Source organism: Aethalodelphis obliquidens, unplaced genomic scaffold, assembly GCF_003676395.1.
Source record: "Aethalodelphis obliquidens isolate GAN/ISIS:26980383/991018 unplaced genomic scaffold, ASM367639v1 scaffold16, whole genome shotgun sequence".
Lineage (NCBI taxonomy): Eukaryota > Metazoa > Chordata > Mammalia > Artiodactyla > Delphinidae > Aethalodelphis > Aethalodelphis obliquidens.
In genome coordinates, this window is record NW_020837960.1 from 9,245,447 (window position 1) to 9,266,137 (window position 20,691).

The window sequence follows — 20,691 nt, forward strand, 5'->3', positions numbered from 1 at the left end:
CTATCATTATAGTAAGAATTTTAAGGAAACAAGATGACACCCATATCAGGAAGCAAGATGAAACACTAATTATGGTAATAAATCTGGTTAGATGTAAAAGTCTGATTTGGGGTATTAGCTACTTAAAAGTTTATCAGTGTCAGTTAATACTATATCAATTATATTTTATGAATCTTTGTTCTAAAATGTGTTTTTGAAAAATATTTGAATGTGTCTTGATTCTAAAGACTAAATTATTTCTAGCAAACTATAGCTCCAATGGATCTCAACTGGAAATTATCATTTACTCATCAGAAGTATGCCTAGAGGACTTCCCTGGTGGCACAGTGGTTAAGAATCTGCCTGCCAATTCAGGGGACATGGGCTTGAGCCCTGGTCCGGGAAGATCCCACATGCGGCGAAGCAACTAAGCCTGTGCGCCACAACTACTGAGCCTGCGCGCCTAGAGCCCGTGCTCCACCACAAGAGAAGCCACCGCAATGAGAAGTCTGCGCAGAGAAGAGTAGCCCCCGCTCGCCATAACTAGAAAAAGCCCGCGCGCAGCAATGAAGAGCCAACGCAGCCAAAAATAAAAATAAATAAAATAAATTTATTAAAAAAAGAAGTATGCCCAGAGCCATCTTGTTAGTTATGTGGGACAGATACACGGTCCTATTATAACTTAATTCTGAATCTACCTAATCTCCTTCACTGAAATGGTGATTTTTTTTTAACTGATGTAGAGTTTATTCACTTTTTAAAAAAATCAACTTCTACTCCTCAACAAATTAAACATTATTTCTCAGTTATATGTAAATGTGGGGCAAAAATAAACTACCCCTTATATAGCACAATTTACTGTGAAATAGTTCAACCAAAGAAAGAATACATTGACATACCCATCACCCAGCTTCACATTACATTACCACTTTTCCATAATTTGTTTCAGATTCTTAAGAATAAAAAAGTCAAATACAGTTAGAGCCTTCTGTATATCCCTCACCAATCTCCTCCGACTACTCTAAAATTGATGTTGCCCCAACTGTCTATATTTTTATACCTTTACTTCATACATATCAATAATAATATTGTTTTTATGTATATAATAGGGATTATAATATTCTATCAAAATTTGTTTTTTATTCAAAATTATGTTTGAACTAATTAATCTCTAGTTAATAAATGACAGGCATGCTAAACTGCTTAGTGTTTAGTGGTCAAATATACTAATGTTTGCAACTTACTCTAAAGGCATCAACTGCCCATTTGTTTAGGGTCCTGGAAGATTTTAGTCCCCAGGGCAAAACATCATAGTAAGATGCTGAATGGGTAGGAAGGCATCAATAGCAGGCATCTGTTCCTAGGAAAGATAATGAAAAACTCTGAAGTATCTTAAATATTCATTCTCTCCATACTCTTTGTAAACTCTTCACATATGCTTGCATGTATGCTCCAAGAATTATGTGCAAGAGTGTTCCCAAACTGGAAATAATCTACTGCCATCAACAAGAAGGAATAAATACATTCCGATACAGACAATGTAATACTACTCTGCAATTAAAATTAAGTAAGATAAAGCTAATAGAGTTAAATTAAAGAAGCAAGTCACTATAGAATATATATGGTGTGATCCATTTAAATAAAGTTCAAAGGGGTAAAACTATAAAGAAAAGCTTATCACAAAAATCAGGATAATAGTTATTTTTAAGGAGAAGCAGACATGGGCAGAGTGGGGGATTTCTTTTTTTCTTTTTAAATATTTGTTTATTTATTTGGCTGTGCTGGGTCTTAGTTGTGGCACTTGGGATCTTCATTGCCGCATGCGGGATCTTTAGTTGAGGCCTGAGGAATCTAGTTCCCCGACCAGGGATCAAACCTGGGCCAGCTGCGTTGGGAGCAGGGAGTCTTAGCCACTGGACCACCAGGAAAGTCCCGCTGGGGGATTTCTATCTTAATAAACAGGCTCTATTTCTGTTGTGACATGGGTAAACACTATGTAATTACATTTAAACTGTATATGTTTTATACATTCCCCCACATGCACATTTCAGTTTTAAAGAAAAAAGGATAATGAATTGCTCCATTACAATACTCAGCTTCCATTTAGTATTTTGGTATAAAAAATAAGATGCATATAAACTAACAGTTATTAAATCAACACCTCAGTTTTATAGTTTTAATTGTAAAATTTTCTAGTTTCACTGTTTACAGGACTGTTTTCTAAAACACAGAAAATAACCAATTTTCTTTAATTTAGATTTGTAAAACTGTACCATACAACTCTGCACAAATACAATGACCACTGTATTACTGAGCATCTATCACACAGAAAATGAACTTTACATGACTTTATATCATGTGAAGTCACACTGGTTCCTGCCCTTGAAGAACTTCTATTCCGTGGGGTAGAAGACTGGAAAAGGATAGATCCAAGAAAATTCAAGTTTGAAAAATCAAAAAACCAAAAACTTGTATAAGTGGTTGCCTTTAGGCAGCAGGACTGAGAGTGGGAAGGGGTAGAGAGGCTGCTTTTCACTAAAGGCTTTTTATTAGATTTTTAACAATGTGCATCATTTTGATAGCTTTTTAATATAAAAATTATTAAATCAATCTTCACAAAAACTCCAGAAGGCATTCATATTGTTTACTGTTGTGCTTTTTTTTTTGGTTTGTTTTGATGCTGGCAACCAATCTCAAGCTACAAAATATGGAGATAAAAAAGAGCTGATATCCTGCTACTCAGCATTAAAAGACAAATGAAAGAAGAGCTCTGAATTCCTACAGGGGTAAGAGAATGAAAGTGAAAAGAGAAGTTTACCTCTACCAACAAAGCAAACAGCCCAGGAGTTATTTTTTTCAAAAAGGGTGGGGTGCCTACACATTTGTAGTATAGCTCAATAGCCACTTTTACTCTAGTATACAGATCGTCTGACAAGACACAAAGATAGAGGTGACAAATAACTTGCTCTTTAGGAGTTCCTCTTCTACTAATGGGAGAAAGATTGCTCAGACAGTTGAAAACTGCCCTAATCATTTAGGTTGACTCAATGATATTACTAATTTAATTCCTACCATTTCTATGAGGCAGCTCCTAAGCAAAGGAGCAAAATATTCTGGCCAACTGATGGTAGCAAAATTATATTCAGACCATTCAACTGATGGGACTCTTCTTCCCATTTCTATGAGAGTCTGTGAACACCTATGTCCCATTAGATGAGACGTAATGTAATGCAAAGCCTACAAATATGCAATCAACTATGCAGTTAAATGTCCAAAGAAACTCAAACGGTAAAAAAAAAGTTACTCCCTGCCAGACTCAAACAATTACAAACACTAATAGTGTATTTCCCAGGAGAGAAGGGTTTTCAAAGACTATAATGCTACCCTAAATCAGGAAGGGGCTGTTTTGGCTCTAACCCAAGGAAAACAGAATGGAGAGATACCATGAAGCACCAAAGGGAACTAAAAAAAAAACCTAACATTGGAGAGAATGTGATGGCTTGCTGAGAGATAAAGAAGAGGCTAATTATACCTGAAAAACAAAAATAATTAGTTTAATTATATATTGTGGTCAAGCCGGTAGTGAATGGGGAGCCGGAGGAGAAGAGGTAGAATTAGAGAAAAGGAAACAGGGAGAGCCACAAAGTTGAAAAATATACCACAGCAAAAAACTGGAACAGACAAAGGGATAACTAGGGTAGGGAGACGAGGCTAAATAAGTTCTAGTGACTTTTCTTACTTACTACAGGCCGTGGGCTTCAAAATACCACTGTTCCTTAAAAATTCAGATATTAAAATGTTAAGTAACTGATTAATCACTCTTCACAGCTCTTAGGCCTGCAAACTCTCCAAGAAAGTGTGGCAGCCTGTGCATCACAGTCATCTAGAGTACTTATTAAAATTGCAGATGGATAAGTCAAACCCCAGGGCCTAAGGAACCAAAATCTCTAAGTTGAAGCCAGGTGATTCTCTGTTACACCAAAGGTCAAAAATTACTACTTTAAAGGTAGTATACTACCAGGCAGGTGTTAATTACTTCTTTGGTTGCAATGTGCAGGCATCAGAGATTAAGTTGAAGGCCACATGCCCTTTAAAGATTTGCTACCACTAACTTTAACAGGACCTGCCCAACTGAGCAGCCAAGGGTTTAATGCAGCAAATAACACCGGCCTATACACTTGTGCTTGATACTCTGTCAAAGGTTGAAAAAGCTGAAGAAATAGAATAAAACCTCTCTGCTCTCTAAGAGCTTATATTCTTATTCTTATTGAAGACACTCTCCTTAACCTACACAAATGCTATTCATTCTTCAATACTCATAATTCCTAAAGACTCATAGACTTTTCTGCCTATTTTAAGTCTCAGTCACCTTTCACCTCTAGGCAAACAGTCTGAACCGAAATTTAACAACTCAGTGGTTTGGTTCCATTCTTTACTTATTTCACCTACGTTTTCCCAGTAAGAATCTAAGTTTGTGAGACGAGAGCCCAGGTTTTCTAGCCTTCTGTGCCCTGTTCGTTGCTTAGAACAATGATGGCCACACTGTGGAGGATCTGACGCTGAATTAGGTTAGGGGACTTGGAAATTTAAAAGATTCAACAGTCATATGCAAAGCATTTAAAAAATCTAAAGAAAGGCAGATCTGAAGTAAATTTCAACCACCATAATAAAAACACATCAAAAAGTGAATAGACAAAGATTTTGTATTCCCCAGATTCTAAGACTCAAGTGCCCGGTATGTAAAGTAAACTTTCAAAGAAGAGGAGTAGGGTACAACAAATGGAATGAGATTATTAATTACGGGAAGGTTAAAGTCAAGATTGTACTTACGTTAGGGTTTAGAGACCTCTAGATTTTTGTAAACATATGCAAAGTTTAACACACACACTTTAATAGAACAAGGTATCATACTAAACAGTATATGCCCTCCCAAAACAATATGAGGTAAAATTAAAGTGGAAATAAACCTGTCTTTCTATCTGGAAGTTCAACGTAAATTCCCAAGTCCTTGTATTTCCATCTCCCTGAGGCCCATCTTAAACATGCAATGTCACAATGCTTCAACTATGAAAAAATTCTAATAGTAGTGAAAAAAAGCTGTTGTAGAAATTAAACAAATGGCTCATCCTCTCTCTGAGGAAAAAGGAAACTTAGTTTGAACACATTTTCAAAATCATTAGTTAATTCATTTGGTCATACCTTATCACCAAAATGATCACCAAGCAACTTAATTAAGGCTTTATTTACTCTTGAGGAAATACAGACCATTTCAAACAAAGCATCACTTGTTGGTGTGGGCTAGCAGGAGCAGCTCCAGGCTCGAAGGCCTGCCATCAAGCACTACATAACCCTGAGCAAGTCACAAGACCTCTTTGAGCACTGTTTCTTCAACTATAAAAGTGAGGCAGTTGGATGATCTTCAGTCTTTTTTAACGCTAAGTTCTTCAAATTGGTAATTCTAAGTTTAATTCTGATGACTCACTTTAAACTCATATTCAACCTTATAAAAGGAAAGGGGTGGGATGGGAAGGGGACTGCCTAATAAGTCGTACTGGCCTTCCTTTGCTTCTATGCTTTTTTTTTCCTCCCTTCTCCCTGAAGCCCCACCTCAGTCTTCTCCACATAATAAGAAACTGAAATATATGACTGGTATTTATTTTTATTTGAATTGCACCAATGTCTTCATTTTAAGAAACTAAATTCTTCTACTTCTCTTTAATAAATAAAATCTTAATTATTTGCTTCTTTGTGTGCCCCTTGATTTTTCTCTGTGGGTCGCTGGCCTTTAAAAACTCAAAATAAAATAAAAGAAAGAAAGAAAAGGAAGGGAGGGAGGGAGGGAGGAAGGAAGGGAGGAAAAAAAGAGAGAAAGAAAGGCAAAAAAGTTTCATTAGATTTTTCACACAGAGCACACTAGAAGTAAATACAACCTCTGCTTACGCAAAAGCTGACTAAACCAGCAATATGCAAACAAAGATGACAGCAAATGGCTCAGAGCTGAACTGGTAAAATGTCTGCTTGTGCCTGTCTTATAAGACCACAAATTGAGATCTGATAATATGAACAATCCTTTCAAAGAGTAAGAAATAATAATTGACAGCCTAGAAATCTTCACTTTCATCTGATAGGCCTTCAAGCAGTCAGAAATTTATTAGCAGCGAATCCCCAAAGAACTAGCTAAATATCATTACATTCAATAATAAATGACTTGGCAAATTTTATTTCTAAAAACTGTATTTGGAATCACTGCATATTCAAATTTTACTTTCATTCAAATTTTAGTTTCACAAATAACTTTCATAAGCAATATACTGCTGCATCCAGCTTCTCAGAGCACCTAGAACTTCAAGGCACACCAGAATCTCCTAATTTCAATAATGAGAAATATTTCAGGAAAAAACTAAGCAACCTTTTCTAGGTATTTTTTTTTTTACTCCAAACAAGCAAATTTTAAGAATAGTTGTATAGACAGAAGGTTAATACTCTTTACTTTTTCTTTTTACACAAATCAAAATACTACGTTTCCTCAGAAACTAGCTATGCTTCTAAGGCTGTTACACAGAATAAGTTTCCAGTGTGAATTATAAAACTTTATTATTTTTTTCTAATAGTAAATGAATCATTCTAGCCTTTCTTCCTCTTTATTTAATAATCACTTCAACCTGTTATCTAAATGACCATTCATTTTACTCAAACTTATATAGTTTTCAAAATTAAGTGTTTAGTATAATTTCATTAACTTTAGAGAAAGAAAAAAGGATATTACAAAGGGCATTACAGTCAATGAGCAACACCTATGACTGAGGTGTCCCAAAGTTCCCCTTAACTAAAACGCCAAAACAAAATCTTCGCTCTTGAACTTCTTTCTTAACACCCAAATCACAGGTGAATAATATAGTTTACTTAATTGTAAATTACAGGGTACCCTCACAAATACAATTACATTTTTAAAAATTGGAATTTGACCTAGTTTGCTTTGTAGTATGAAAAAGAAAGTAAGAAAAATCTCCTTTATTCTCAAGGAGAAAAAAAATGGGGGGGAAAAAAAATCACACAAAATATAAAAAATGCTTTACCAAGAAGATCTAAAACTTTCCAGAACTTGAAAGCTTTGTTTCCCCCTAGTAGTGAAGTTCGATCAGGCATGTGACTGACTACACACATTTTTTCCAGAGAGTTAAAGAACACATTCAGCCCTGTCCTTCGACAGGTAAGAACCACCCTCCGTTTATCAGGCTCAGGAAACAGCCAGAAGCAAACACGCAAAATCTTAACAAGTTACCTTCAAATATTCTCGTTCTCTTTAGATACTGTCCTTTGGGCTTGAAAGTAAAAAGCAATCCGGCAAGTTTTGTGCTGTTAAAATGGCTCCTGTAGATTGGGGAAGTGGTGTCTGTGCTTCAGCTTATGAGTCATATGTGAGACTGAGTGTTTCTAAGGGAGGCACGCCCATGTTGCCGTGGACCCAATTACTCTGCTAGGTCAGACATGCGAATCCACAGGTGAAAACGGGGAGAGGGGTAGAAAAAGGAGAGAGGCACAGCCAAGGAGCAAGGTCTACCTTGATTAAACCATTACTCAGCTCAGATTAATTACCATAATTTAAAATTAACAATGAGATAGAACCTGTAAGGAAGCAAAATGAAAAACCTCTATGTTGTTTTAAAAAATAAAAATCTCAATTTTTAGAAGTTATTTTAATATAGCAACTAAATAAAACTATGAAAGAAAAAAAAAGTAGGGAAGGGAATGGAAGAGAGACAGCAAACTTTCTGGCTTTTAATGTAACAATGGCCTGCTGAGTCTAACCTGGCAACTCATTAACTCTTATATAAAAGGGGTATATTGCTATGTAATCTGGAAAAGCTAGCACACTGTAATACCACATGCAGATTTATACATTCGCTAAACAGATAAAATCCACTAGAAAATTCAAAGTTCAATGGAAAAGTAAGTGTGAATTACTAATCTGGTTTTCAGAATAAAAAAGCAAACTTGGGATTAGAAAGAACTAAAGTTCAATATAGCAAAATGATTTTAAATAGAATTGCAAGCTTCACAAAACTCTATTTGAAACAAATTATCAATGCAATCACTGTTCATAACTCTACTACTGCCAAGCGATAGCCACAGTTTTCTTTACCTTCCAAACAAAACTGTCCACACATAGAAGCCAACCGTGTGCAAAGCACCCTGTTACAGCTCTGGTGAGCCCCAGGGTGTCAACAAAACATATGGCCAGTGCAGTTTGCTCTCCAAGTCATCGTACATCTGACAATGTGCCCAAGCAGTGGAAACGGTAATTATTACAGCTACTTACCCTGTCCTCTGGGTGAGTATTTATTAATTTACTCTAAGAGCTTAAATTGATCAGAATGGCTTAAAAGCATTAAGTACTTCCAAAAGTACTTGAAATGAAGAAGCGCAACTCACTAGCTAGGCTTCATCCTATCTTTTACAAAAAGTAAATAAGATTTAGCAAGGTTTTCTTCCTTTAGTTAATTACTTGGAAGTAATTATTCTGCCTTACTAGAGGCACAGCTGAGAGGACAAGCTGTCACTGACAGGAACTTTACAAACTGCTACAAAACATAATGATTGTAAACTAACTTTCTGTCCATTAAGTGCCTGTTTATCCATGCCACTGAACACTGCTTGACTAATATTTTTACTAAAATAATCTCCACGATTTAACAAATTATTAATAAAAATTATGCTAAAAAGAAAAATACATCACATCTTCTACTGACAAATGTTATATTTAACTTGCTTTAGAGCTCATTTATCCAGAATGACTACTTGGAACCCAAACACCAAGGAAAAAGATCCTCTGAGCAGTCACGGGAAATTTTCACTGGAAAATCCCCCAAGTCGTTTCCCAGAGTTAAAATTTATCTTAGATAATATCCACAAATAAGCCTAACGATCTGATTATCTTTTACCTAATCAGAATTAGAAGTTATAAGTGGTGAAAGAGGGACTAGTGAAAGGATGATGTCGAACCAACAAGTGACAGAGTGGATAATGAAAGATTTTTAAAAAACATCTAACACTATGACTATAACTTTAGAAGTACTGGGGTCCAAAGCCGCTCTGAAAGGTCAGTAAGTTCTACATATTCCCTGAGGATATCACCAAATAGTAAGTGCCTAGAAGTCAGCATTATTATGATAAAGGTTTTTAAAAAACAAATGACTAACATCAAATGTGTGAAATTTTTTATGAAGTATAGATATATAAAAGGGTTTGCTTCTGCTATTGAGAAAATCCTTTTGTATCAAGTACCTTATTACTTGATAATGGCAGATATTCAGACTGTAATTTAAAAGTACTTTTGGCCACCGGTATGTAGAAGTGAAGTAAAAGATGTAAAGTAAAAATAATCACCCCTCTTCAACAGAAACAAACATCTGAGTTGTTCCCAAAGAGGCAATCCAGAGCTGCTACTGTAATATATTGCCCCTTTGCTCAGGGGTGTCTCTATAAGCGTTATCCTACCACCTACAGGAATTGGATCCTGGTTCTATTCACAGCTCCCAAAAATCAATCTCCACCCAAAAAAAAACAAACCAACAACAAAAAAAAAACCCCTGGCAAACAGTTCAGCACAGGTTGAGTTCAAATCCTAGCTCTGCTACCTATTAGCTGTGTAATCCTGGGAAATTACTTCTAACAGTAACCACCTCCAACTCAAAGAATTACTGTGAGAATTAAAGTCAGTTCATATACTACTATTTGGAATATAGAAAGAACTTTCACAACTCAAAAATAAGAAAACAAGCCAATTTTTTAAATGGTCAAACTATTTGAACAGATACTTCACCGAAGAAGAGATACAGATGGTAAATAAGCAGAGAAAAGATCTCAGCATCATTACTCACTAGAGAAAAGCAAATTAAAGTCAGAATACCACTACACACCATTACAGTAGATTAAAAACAACACCACCACCACTAACAATACCAAGGGCTGGTGAGGATATGGAACAACTACAACTCTCACATACTGTTGGTGGGAATGCCTATTCGGAAAGCAGTTTAGCAATTCTTTATAAAGTTAAACATACACTTATCCTACAATCCAGCTGTCCTACTCCTAGATATTTACCTAAGAGAAATGAAAATATGTGTCTATTAAAAAAAAAACTACATAAATATTTATAGCAGTTTCATTCATTATCACCAAATACTGGAAACGCAAATGTCCACCAACTGGTGAACAGATGAACGCGCTGTGGTATATCCATACAATGGAATGCTATCAGCAATAAAAAGGTATTAACTTCTACACTTCTGACAGATGATACCATATGGATGAATCTAAAAGCATAAGGCTAAATGAAATGAACCAAACTCAAAATACGTACTGTATGATTCCATTTATATGACATTCTAGAAAAGGCAAAACAAGACAGAAATTATATCAGTGGTTGTCAGGGGATGGGAATGAGGGGAACGGGTTGACTACAAAGGAGAACGAGGGAACTGTTTGGGGTGATGGAAATATCCTGTATGGTGACTGTGGTATTGGTTATAATACCTGTACATGTCAAAAATTGCAAAACTGTATAACTAAATAGGGCAAATTGTGCTGTATATAAACTATACCTCAACAAATGTGACTTGAAAAAGAAATCCAGTTCATGTACAATACAGTACTAGGCGCTTAATAAACACTTCATAAACATTAGCTGTTATTATTATGCTTCATAGCAGAAGCAACCAGTATCAAATACTTCAGGATGACAAACTTTAGGTCTCTAAATTTGTAAATAAAATGTGGCATCTTAGACTTGTGATGGAAATATAATGCACCTGTATATACTGTGGGTATGTTTATTTCTAAAATTAGATATATATCAAAGTCAGTATATATCTTAATATAGAGCTGTCACACCTGGGGGAATTGCCAACATTTATATTTGAACTATTAGCTGAGAAAGATGTCAACTGAATGAATTTATTAAATGCCAACTGAAGTTAAGACACTGTTCATTTCTTTGTTTAAAAATAGAACTTATGAAAAGAATTTACTGTGTAAGCAAGCACTCTCTTCTTCCCTTTTATTTTTACCTCTTCTCCTTGAACTCAAATTTGAGAACTTCTAGTACGTGAAAATACAGAACAGTCTAAGTTTCATATCTAGGAACCCTGGGCTAAGAAAAAGGCATGGTTTGAATCTTTCTGGATCTGCAGCTAACATGTTTCCATCCAGAGATGGAAGAAGAAAAGATCAAACCATTAAAATGATAAATGACCAAAATCACTCTTCCCTACTATTTAAATATAAAAATAAAAATTTAAAGACCAAGATTCAGTGTTATAAATCTTTCAGCAGGACAGCATTAATTTTGTTGATGTTAAAACCTCCAAAGCGTAATCCCAGGTTCTGAGCAACGTGCAGCATTTCCAAATGTGAGCTTAATTGTAATTCTCTATTATCTATCACTAGATTTGTTAAACCAAGACCCCCTTCCCCTTCCCCCTTCAGATTATAAGACTCATCCATAAGAACGTCCTCCTGGTCAAGTGTCTGTGTGTTTTCAGAGGCAAACCAAAGGCAAAAGGGGCCACAGCTTTGCCTGGCTTTGTTCATTACTGTATTCCTACCACTAAGACAGGGTCCAACACATAGCAGAAACTCAGACATGAATGAATAACTTTTCTCAAACAGTTCATTGAAGGGAAATTTTAGCATATCAGGATTTTACCTGTACACTGAAAATACTTTTAACAGACATGATTTCCCCCATGATTTTTTTTCAAACTGAAGTTATAATTGACATAAAACTTTATATTAGTTTCAGGTGTACAATGTAATGATTCAATATTGTACACACTGCATAATGATCACAGTAAGTCTAGTTACCATCTGTCACCATAGAATTTTTTCCTTGTGATGAGAACTTTTAAGACTCTCTGAGCAACTTTTAAAAAGGCAATACAGTGTTAGTGATTATAGTTATCATGCTGTACATCACATCATCATGACTTAATTATTTTATAACTAGACCTCCTTCACTCATTTAATTTACCCTCTAACCCCCTTCCCCTCTGGCAACCACCAATTTGTTCTCTGTATCTATGAGTTTGGTTTGGTGGTGTTTGTTCATTTGTTTTGTTTTTTAGATTCCACATATAAGTGAAATCATATGGTATTTGTCTGTCTGACTAATTTCACTCAGCGTAATACCCTCAAGGTCCATCCGTGTTGTCATGAACGGCAAGATTCCATTCTTTTTTATGGCTGAGTAGTATCCCATTGTATGTATGTGTGTGTATACATATATACACATCTACTTTATCCCTTCATACATCAATGGACACTTAGGTTGTTTGATTTGACCCATGATTTGATACAGCTGAATTCATGTAACTATGTTACAAGATTCTATTGTATGTGTTATTTTGGGTGTTAGACTTTCCTTTCTTGTCAAAAATAACCAAGACTTGACTGTACAATTATATTCTTTATAATGCTACCAGGTAATATGCTAAGTGCAATCTCAAGTTTTATATCACCATGAAATTATCTCTTGCAATTTAAAATTCAATATTGAAGACAATATATTTTTTACTTCAGTGGATTGTAACCAGGGATGCACCTCCGAATTACCGAAAGAAACTTCTGAAGATACATGCCTACTCCTAGAAACAGATTCAGTGGTGTGGATAGAGCCCAGGCGTATGAGAACCACTGCTCTGCTGCTACAGAGCCCTAGAACCTAATGTAGTTAGTGCTCTTCACACAGCAGCTGCTCAGAAAGACTCTTGTCACCTTACGATTCAGCAACCTCCAAATGTTGTAGAGAGGAAATCTTCTGTTTTTATATTGAGATGAGAGTGAAACTTCAGCTCCTCCTTTGCTATTCTTCAGGTAAAAGCAACATATCAGAGAAAAATAATATCTCAACAACATCTTAACTGTCCCTTTCTCTACCACCAACTGCGTACTTTCAATTCATGTTTCACCACTCTCAGAGAAATCTTCCTAAAGAACAACTCTGTGAGTGATGTGATGATCACTCATGGCTGAAAAACAAACTTTGATTCCCTAGAGGCAAAAAGCTGGACTACTTATCATGGTGTTCAAAGTTTTCACAATCCGACCTCACTTTACCTGTTTCCAGTCCTATCTTCCCCACTCTCCACCTCTTCCCCACTGTCTATCTCGGGTCTGTTTTTCTCTCTCTCCCTCCCTCCCTCCCCCCCCCCCCCCCCCCCCCCCTCTCTCTCTCTCTCTCTCTCTCTCTCTCTCTCTCTCCAGCCTTACTGAAACCTGGATTGCTCCATTCCTATTTGTTTGCCTTCTCTGGGCTTGGAAAGCACTTACCTTATTTCCTACCCTTTCCCTTATCTCTGCCTACTCATCCATCCTTCATAATCTCAGTTCAAATGCCTTCTCTACATGAAGGCTTCCCTCTGTTGCCCCACTTATAACTATTATTACAAGGACTGACCACAAGGCTGAAAGGAAACTTAGAGATCCTCTATTCAGTCCAGTGGTTTTTAAACTTTTCTGTTAAGTAACTGAATTCTTATAAAAACCTTCAAGGAAACTTGATACTACATTCATTTAAGTCTTCAGTGTTTTAAGAAAACCTAAAACACTGATACAATCTAGTCTCATTTAACAATAGGAAAAGGAGGTCTACAGAGAGGTGACCTGACCAATGTCAAGTTAGTAACAGATCTGAGGTACTCTTAGGCACTCATTCATTTAGCAAATATTCACTGAGCACCTACCATGTGCCAGGTACTTCTCTAGGCCCTTGTTATACAGCAGTGAAGAAGACGACACATTGTTGATAAACGACCCCTACTCACATGATGCTTACATTCTAGCCAGGAAGAGAGAAATGTTATGAACTAAATATATAGTATGTTGATTATAAATAAAAGACACAATAAAATGTGTAGTATGTTAGTGATAAGGACGAATAAGAAAAAATAAAACAGCAATGAGAAGAATATGACAATTTACACAAACTAGCTAGGGAAGACTTCCTTTTGCCAGGTCACTTTTGAGTAAAGACCTCTAGCCATGAAGACACATCTAAGGAAGAACATTTCAGGCAGAAAAAAGCCCATGCAAAGACTCTAACAGGGAGCTTGCCTGATATGTTCAAGGAAAGCAAGGAGGCCAGTGTGGTTCATGTAGAGAAAATAAGGAAGAGAGTAACAGAAGGAGGAAGAGCACTAGAAACTAAGGGAGAGCCTCACTGTTTAGAGACTTTAGCAGGGGAGTTTGGAGTAGCTGAGTCATAAGATTTGACTGCCGTGTTGCAAAAAAACCTGCAGTGGGCCAGGGATGGAAGAAAGGAGAAGCTTATGCAATAACTCAGAAAAGATGATAATGGCTTAGACAAAGGAGGCAGAAGAAGAAGATATGAGTAAATTATGGGTATGTTTTTAAGGAATATCCAACGAGATTTCTGAATGGACAACAAGTGGGTTGTGGGGGAAATAAGGCTTCAAAACTCAGTTTCTGGCCACTGGAAGACGGCAGATGCCAAAACCGTGATAGATTTGGGGTAAGGGGATATCGGGAGTTACTGAACACATTAAGGTGAACATAGATGGTGATGGTTTGGGGTAGGGGGAGATCAGGAGTTACTGAACACACTAAGTTTGAGATGCTCATTAGCTATCCAAGTAAAGATGTCAAAATGGTATTGTCCTGGAGCTGAATACACAGTCTTGAAGCCCAGGGTAGAGGTCTGGGCTAGGTATATATAATTTGGGAGTCATTAACATCTATTTGATATTAAAGCTACAGATATAAAAGGTAACAATGACAGAAGCTTGGGGACACTCTACTATTTAGAGGTAGGGGAGATGAGGTAGAACTAGCAAAGAAGGCTGAAAAGGAGTACCCAGAAATGCAGCAGGAAAATAAGGCAAATGTGGCATTAACCTGAAATTTAAGTAGAAGTACTTCCAGGAGGAAGGAATGAGCAACTGTGCCAAATGCTGACAACAGATCAAATGAGATGAGGTCTGAGAGGAAAACGACAGTTGATTTAGCAGCATGGACATCACTGCTGATTTTGAAAGAAGAATTTTCATGGTGTGGTAAAGGTGAAAAAGAAACAAGCAAAACATCTGATCAGATAGAGTTTAGGGAAGAATGAGGGGTGAGAAACTAAAGACAAAGTAATTTTGTTGTGAAGGGGTCAAGAAAAGATTTTTGGGGTGATGGAGAGACTGTTGTTTAAGAAAAGCAGTGCCTTTCTTATTGCCCAGAACATTCCATTTTGTATTGCAGTTAATTTTGTACAACTCTGTGTCTACATTCATAAACCAGTTACCCACTTGAGGGGAGGAACTGTATCACGCAGCTTCTACAACCAACTGTGACTGTGAACAAGTTACTTCACACCACTATGGGATTTCAGTTTCATTTTTTTGTAAAATATTGAGAGAGTCTAGAGATCTGGTAATTCTGAAAATCCATTTTAGTTCTGACATTTTATTACTCCATAGCCTCTCTGAGGCCTCTGAATAGTGTTTGAGGAACTGAAAACAAAAATCACATTAAGGCTACATTTAAAAGAGAAGTCTCCTCCTCAAATTTTTATATAATTTATTGAAAGTAGTATGTAAAATTACCAGATATTCAGAACAACTGGAAACTTTATAAAGTCCTCCAAAAATTCAATTACACTTATTACACTTTACTAATAAAAGGTTTTAAGAAAAAGAAAACCTATACTAATATTCTAGAAACATTTTTTTATCTTATGGCAGTAGGATATTTAAGCAAATAGACTTTTAACACAAGTCCCAAAAAGTTCATCTTAAAATACACCAAAACTCCATGCTCTTAAAAACAAAAGACAACTACCTTTTGCCATTAGTAAAATTTAAGACAATATGATAGAGGTCAAGCCTCTTATTTTACACTACCCTGATTTAGACTATGTCTATTTTTATTTGATATTTCTTATTTATCTATAAAACAAATTAAAGGCCCTACTTACAAGGAGACTAATAAAAAAGCTAAGTATTATGGCTTTCTTATAAATAAATGCACTCAATATAAATTCATCATTCCTTGTGGACCGATGACTTACTTGGGTTGAGTTTTTGCTGTAGGCCTGAATCACAGAAGGCTCAGCCCCAAAGATTAAAACCAAGCAACATGAAAAAAATTCACCTTGCTATTACTTTTGCTCTTTAATAAAAAGAACCAAATACAAACAGAAAAGTAGGGGAATTTTAGGATATGTTAAAGAAACAAGAACTTCAATTTCTCTTAATTACATTGCTGGTAAAAATAGAGAAATGAAGAAACTAACGTTAGCAACTAGCCCTGAAAATCCACAAAAAATTGACTTAAATTGCTTATTATAGTGCCAGGACACATAATGTGTTCTGAAGTACCTATCCAAAAAGGGGGAATAAACAAACATACTAATACTACATCCATACTCAGCAATAAAATGAAATTAACTATTGATAAATACAACTTGGATCACTCTTAAAAGCATTACGTTGAGTGAAAGAAGCAGCCAGCGTCAAAAGGTTACATACTATACGATTCCATTTACATGACATTCTCAAAGAGACAAAACCGTAATGATGAACAGATCAGTGGTTGTAGGGGATGGATTGGGGGGACGGTGGGACTGACTATAGGGACAGAGCATGAAGGTGATGGAATTGTTCTATATCCTGATTTTGCTGGTGGCTACACAAATTTAAACTTGTATTAAAGTTCATAGAATTGTACAGCAAATAAGGGAATCAATTCTACTTTATGATTAAGTTAAAAAATAAAACAAAAATTGTTTTTAACTCCAGTAGCCCAAAAACTCATTACTCCAGTCCATAATCATTAGAAAATATCAGACAAAATCAAATTGAGGCACATTCTACACAATACCTGACCAGTACTCTTCCAAGTGTCAAGGTCAAAAAGGACAAGGAACCACCACAGATTTGAATGGATATATGACAACTAAGTGCAATTTGTGTATCCTTGGTGGATCTTGGAACAGAAAAAGGGCATTAGTGGAAAAACTATAAAAATCCTACTACAGGGCTTCCCTGGTGGCGTAGTGGTTGAGAGTGTGCCTGTTGATGCAGGGGACACAGGTTCGTGCCCCGGTCCGGGAAGATCCCACATGCCGCAGAGCAGCTGGGCCCGTGAGCCATGGCCGCTGAGCCTGCGCGTCCGGAGCCTGTGCTCCGCAACGGGGGAGGCCACAACAGTGAGAGGCCCGCGTACCGCGAAAAAAAAAAAAAAATCCTACTACAGTTTAACTAATGGTATTACACCAATGTTAATTTCTTAGTTTTCATCATTGTACTGTGACTATATAAGATGTTAACATGAGTGGAAGATGAATGAAAAATATACAGGAACTCTCTGTACTATTAATGCAATTCTTCCATGAGCCTAAAATCATTTCAAAGTAAGTTAAATGCCAGAATCTTTAAGAAAAAGGTTCGCAATAATTTCATAAAGCAAAAATACATTTCTGTCTCTTTCAAGAACAAACCAATGCCATCCTGCATATTTTGATCACCCTGGTGTAGTTTGATTACCTAGTGTAGGTCTTACCTGCACTAAGATCATATATATTATCTGAAAGGGATAAAACAGATTCTACCATAAATTATATGACTTACTAACTGTGCTCACTTTCAGTGTATATGTTTATAACTTTAAAAATTCAACATTTGATTTTCCAATTCAAGAGTGAAGTCTTTCCGGGAATTCCCTGGTGGTCCAGTGGTTAAGACTCAGCGCTCTTACTGCTGGGGCCCCAGGTTCAATCCCTGGTCAGGGTAACTAAGATCCCATAAGCCATGTAGCACGGCCAAAAAAAAAAAAGAATGAAGTCCTCCTAAAGGAATTTCTCATAAATTCTACCTCCTAATATTCTTATTAAAAAAAACCAAAAAACTTCAATGGCCTACCAGCACCCACAGAGTAAATTCCAATACATTTTTGCATCTTGACTTTGGTCTACCATATTACAGCCTCACCTGTGACCATGCCACCTCCCAACATTCACCCTATAATCCAGCTTTGCTGAACTTATTAATTGAGAGCATGTCACGCTTTCTCACTCCACATTTGCTGGCCTTCCCCACCTGGGGAATCTCTCTTTCACCATTAGAGGGAAGAACTGGTCACTTCCTCCTTTGTGCTCCCACAGTATTTTGTAAGTGATCTAATAGATAAACGAATCACATTGTTTATCCATTCATACATACATATATACACTGCTAAAATATGCAAAGCACTCTAGCTTTCAGGGACCTAAAGGTGAACTGATTTCCTTTATAATTTCTCTTGCTTACTCTGCTGGAATATCTGGTGACGACACTCTTTTTTGTTTTTTCATCATTTATTTACATGTCTCATTGGTCATTTATTTCAGCCGGATAGCATTCCTGACCCACAACAGTGTTTAATAAATATTTGCTGAATGAAAACATTTGGAGGTTCAACTAAATACTGTCTCAATCATAAATCTGCTTTTTTCTCTTCCACACAGTCCATGCCATTCCCAGGTCATTTCTCAAAGTCTAAATTACACAAAAAGCGAGGCCCCTTTCTCACTTTCCTGAACAGCCCAATTCCGATGAATAGGTTGGTTAGGCTGGGTCTGGCAGCCCTGTTTAATGGTCAAGCCCACAGCAGCAAAGCTCTGCATTTGTTAAAGGAGAACAGCTTCTGGATTAGTCCCAGTGCTTACACCTGAACATCGCATTATGTTAAGTCTACAAATAAAATTAGAGACAGAACAAAGAAGGAGACTCCCCAATAGATTAGGACTGATTATCCTAATCAGTGGCCCTTTCTTTCAACTTTCGTCTTCTGTCCTTTTCAGGCTTTTACTTATACGGCATCCTGTCAATAAACTTCTCAAATTAGAAACAAGTTGGTAAACGTTTCAGTAAAGAGGAATATTCAAATAAAATATTTAGACTACAGGCTTTATTTATTCATGTTTCACAACACCATTCAGACAATTAATGACTTTTTTTTTTTTTGTGGTACGCGGGCCTCTCACTGTTGTGGCCTCTCCCGTTGCGGAGCACAGGCTCCGGACGCGCAGGCTCAGCGGCCATGGCTCACGGGCCAGCCACTCCATGGCATGTGGGATCTTCCTGGACAGGGACCCGTGTCCCCTGCATCAGCAGGTGGACTCTCAACCACTGCGCCACCAGTGAAGCCCAATTAATGACTTTTTGAACTCATAATTTACTCTCATCACAAAGGACACATTTTAGCTACAGCCAAACTGCTCTGCTGCTCTTCTCCCATACTTGAAACCATACCACTTATACAGATAAAACTTGAAATTTTTTAAGTAATTTAGATTTATTTATTTTATGAAATACTTCTTGGACATATATGATGCTCTAAGTATTTTAATGTTCTCAACTTTCTATCTCCAGGTCTTGCTCCTGTATCACAGACTCCTCTATCAAACTTGACAACTCCATTCCAATGTCTGATTGGCAAACTTAACATATCCAAACCTGAATTCCTGATGTTCCCTTCAAAAAGTACCCTACCACCCACAGTTTTCTCCAATCATCTTGGTGGCTATTCAATACTTCTAGCTGCTCAGACCAGAAACCTTGGCTTTCTTGACTGTCATATACCTACATCCAATCTGTCAGGAAATCCTGTTGGTTCAATGTTCAAAATATATATAAAACCCTAACACTCAACTTCATTGTTACTGATATCTCTTACCTGCATCAATCACTGAGGCAGTCCAAGCAGCCTGACCTATCTTTTTAAATGGATTACTTCTGATTGCTGCTTCTCTCTCTACAGTCTACTCTCAAAGCAGCAATCAGAAGTAATCCATTTAAAAAGATATGTCAGATCATATCACTCTCCAGCTTCAAAACCCTCCCGTAGTGCCTCTTTTCACACACACACAAAGTCTTCGTAACTGTTCAGGACTGCAAGATCGTACCCTGCCCCAGCCTCTGTGATTGTATCTCTTCCTACTTCCCGCTTGCTCCCCCTCTTCTAGTCACACTGATATCTCCCTGCTATCCCATGAACACATCAAGCATTCCTCCCCCCAGGTCTTGCACAGCCTGTTCTCACTGGCTTTTATGTTAGATATCCCGGTAGCTAAGGCCTTTACCTCCTGTGCTAAATTGCTGCAGTAATAGCTACTAATTTGTTTCAAATTCCCTATGTGAAACATGACTGACTTTGCCTCTTCTCCCATTAAGAGGCGGAGTCTACTTCTCCATCCCTTAAATGAAGAATTGGGCAAGTGATTTCCTTTGGCCAATGGATTAATAATAAATAAAACACAAGCAGAGGCTTGAAAAGCTGAGGCACACAGAGGCTTACCCTCTCATGCTGCTAGGATCCCTTCTGCCACCACAGAGTATGAGAGCCACACAGAGAGGTCCCAGCCATGTAAGTGAAACCACCCTACATTATGCATCCAGCCCTAGCTGAGTCAGCTCTGAAGAAGCAGCCAGTCCACCCACAGAATCATGAAAAATAGCATAGGTGATGCATATAGTTGCTCAAAAATTATGACCTGCTCATTTAAAGCAGGGATTTAAAATCATTCTCACCCTAGAATCCTATGCCCTTTCTATAACATCCCAAACTTTTAAAACCTCATAAACATTTTGAACTTTAGAATTTAGTTTGAACCACCCTAGAGACATCTCCCAAATTTAAGGATACTAAAATAAGCATGTGTCATCT

At 37.0% G+C, this 20,691-nt stretch overlaps 1 protein-coding gene and 1 non-coding gene across 6 annotated transcripts in view; one reads left to right on the forward strand and one right to left on the reverse strand.

The window, feature by feature from the left end:
• ELF1 (E74 like ETS transcription factor 1) overlaps positions 1 to 20,691 on the reverse strand; it is a 105,011-nt gene that overhangs the window by 69,428 nt on the left and 14,892 nt on the right. For 2 of the 5 annotated variants that reach the window (XM_027116147.1, XM_027116146.1), the window contains exon 1: positions 7,262 to 7,374. The exons of 1 other annotated variant lie outside the window; for it this stretch is intronic. The gene's annotated coding sequence lies outside the window, so the exon portion shown is untranslated. Of the gene's footprint in view, positions 1 to 1,223; positions 1,340 to 7,261; positions 7,411 to 20,691 lie in introns of those variants that run through there. 2 more of the 5 variants (XM_027116144.1, XM_027116143.1) reach the window with 2 other exon arrangements.
• On the forward strand, positions 17,705 to 17,777 carry TRNAK-CUU (transfer RNA lysine (anticodon CUU)). Its single transcript has one exon. It is a non-coding gene; the product is annotated as a tRNA-Lys (tRNA).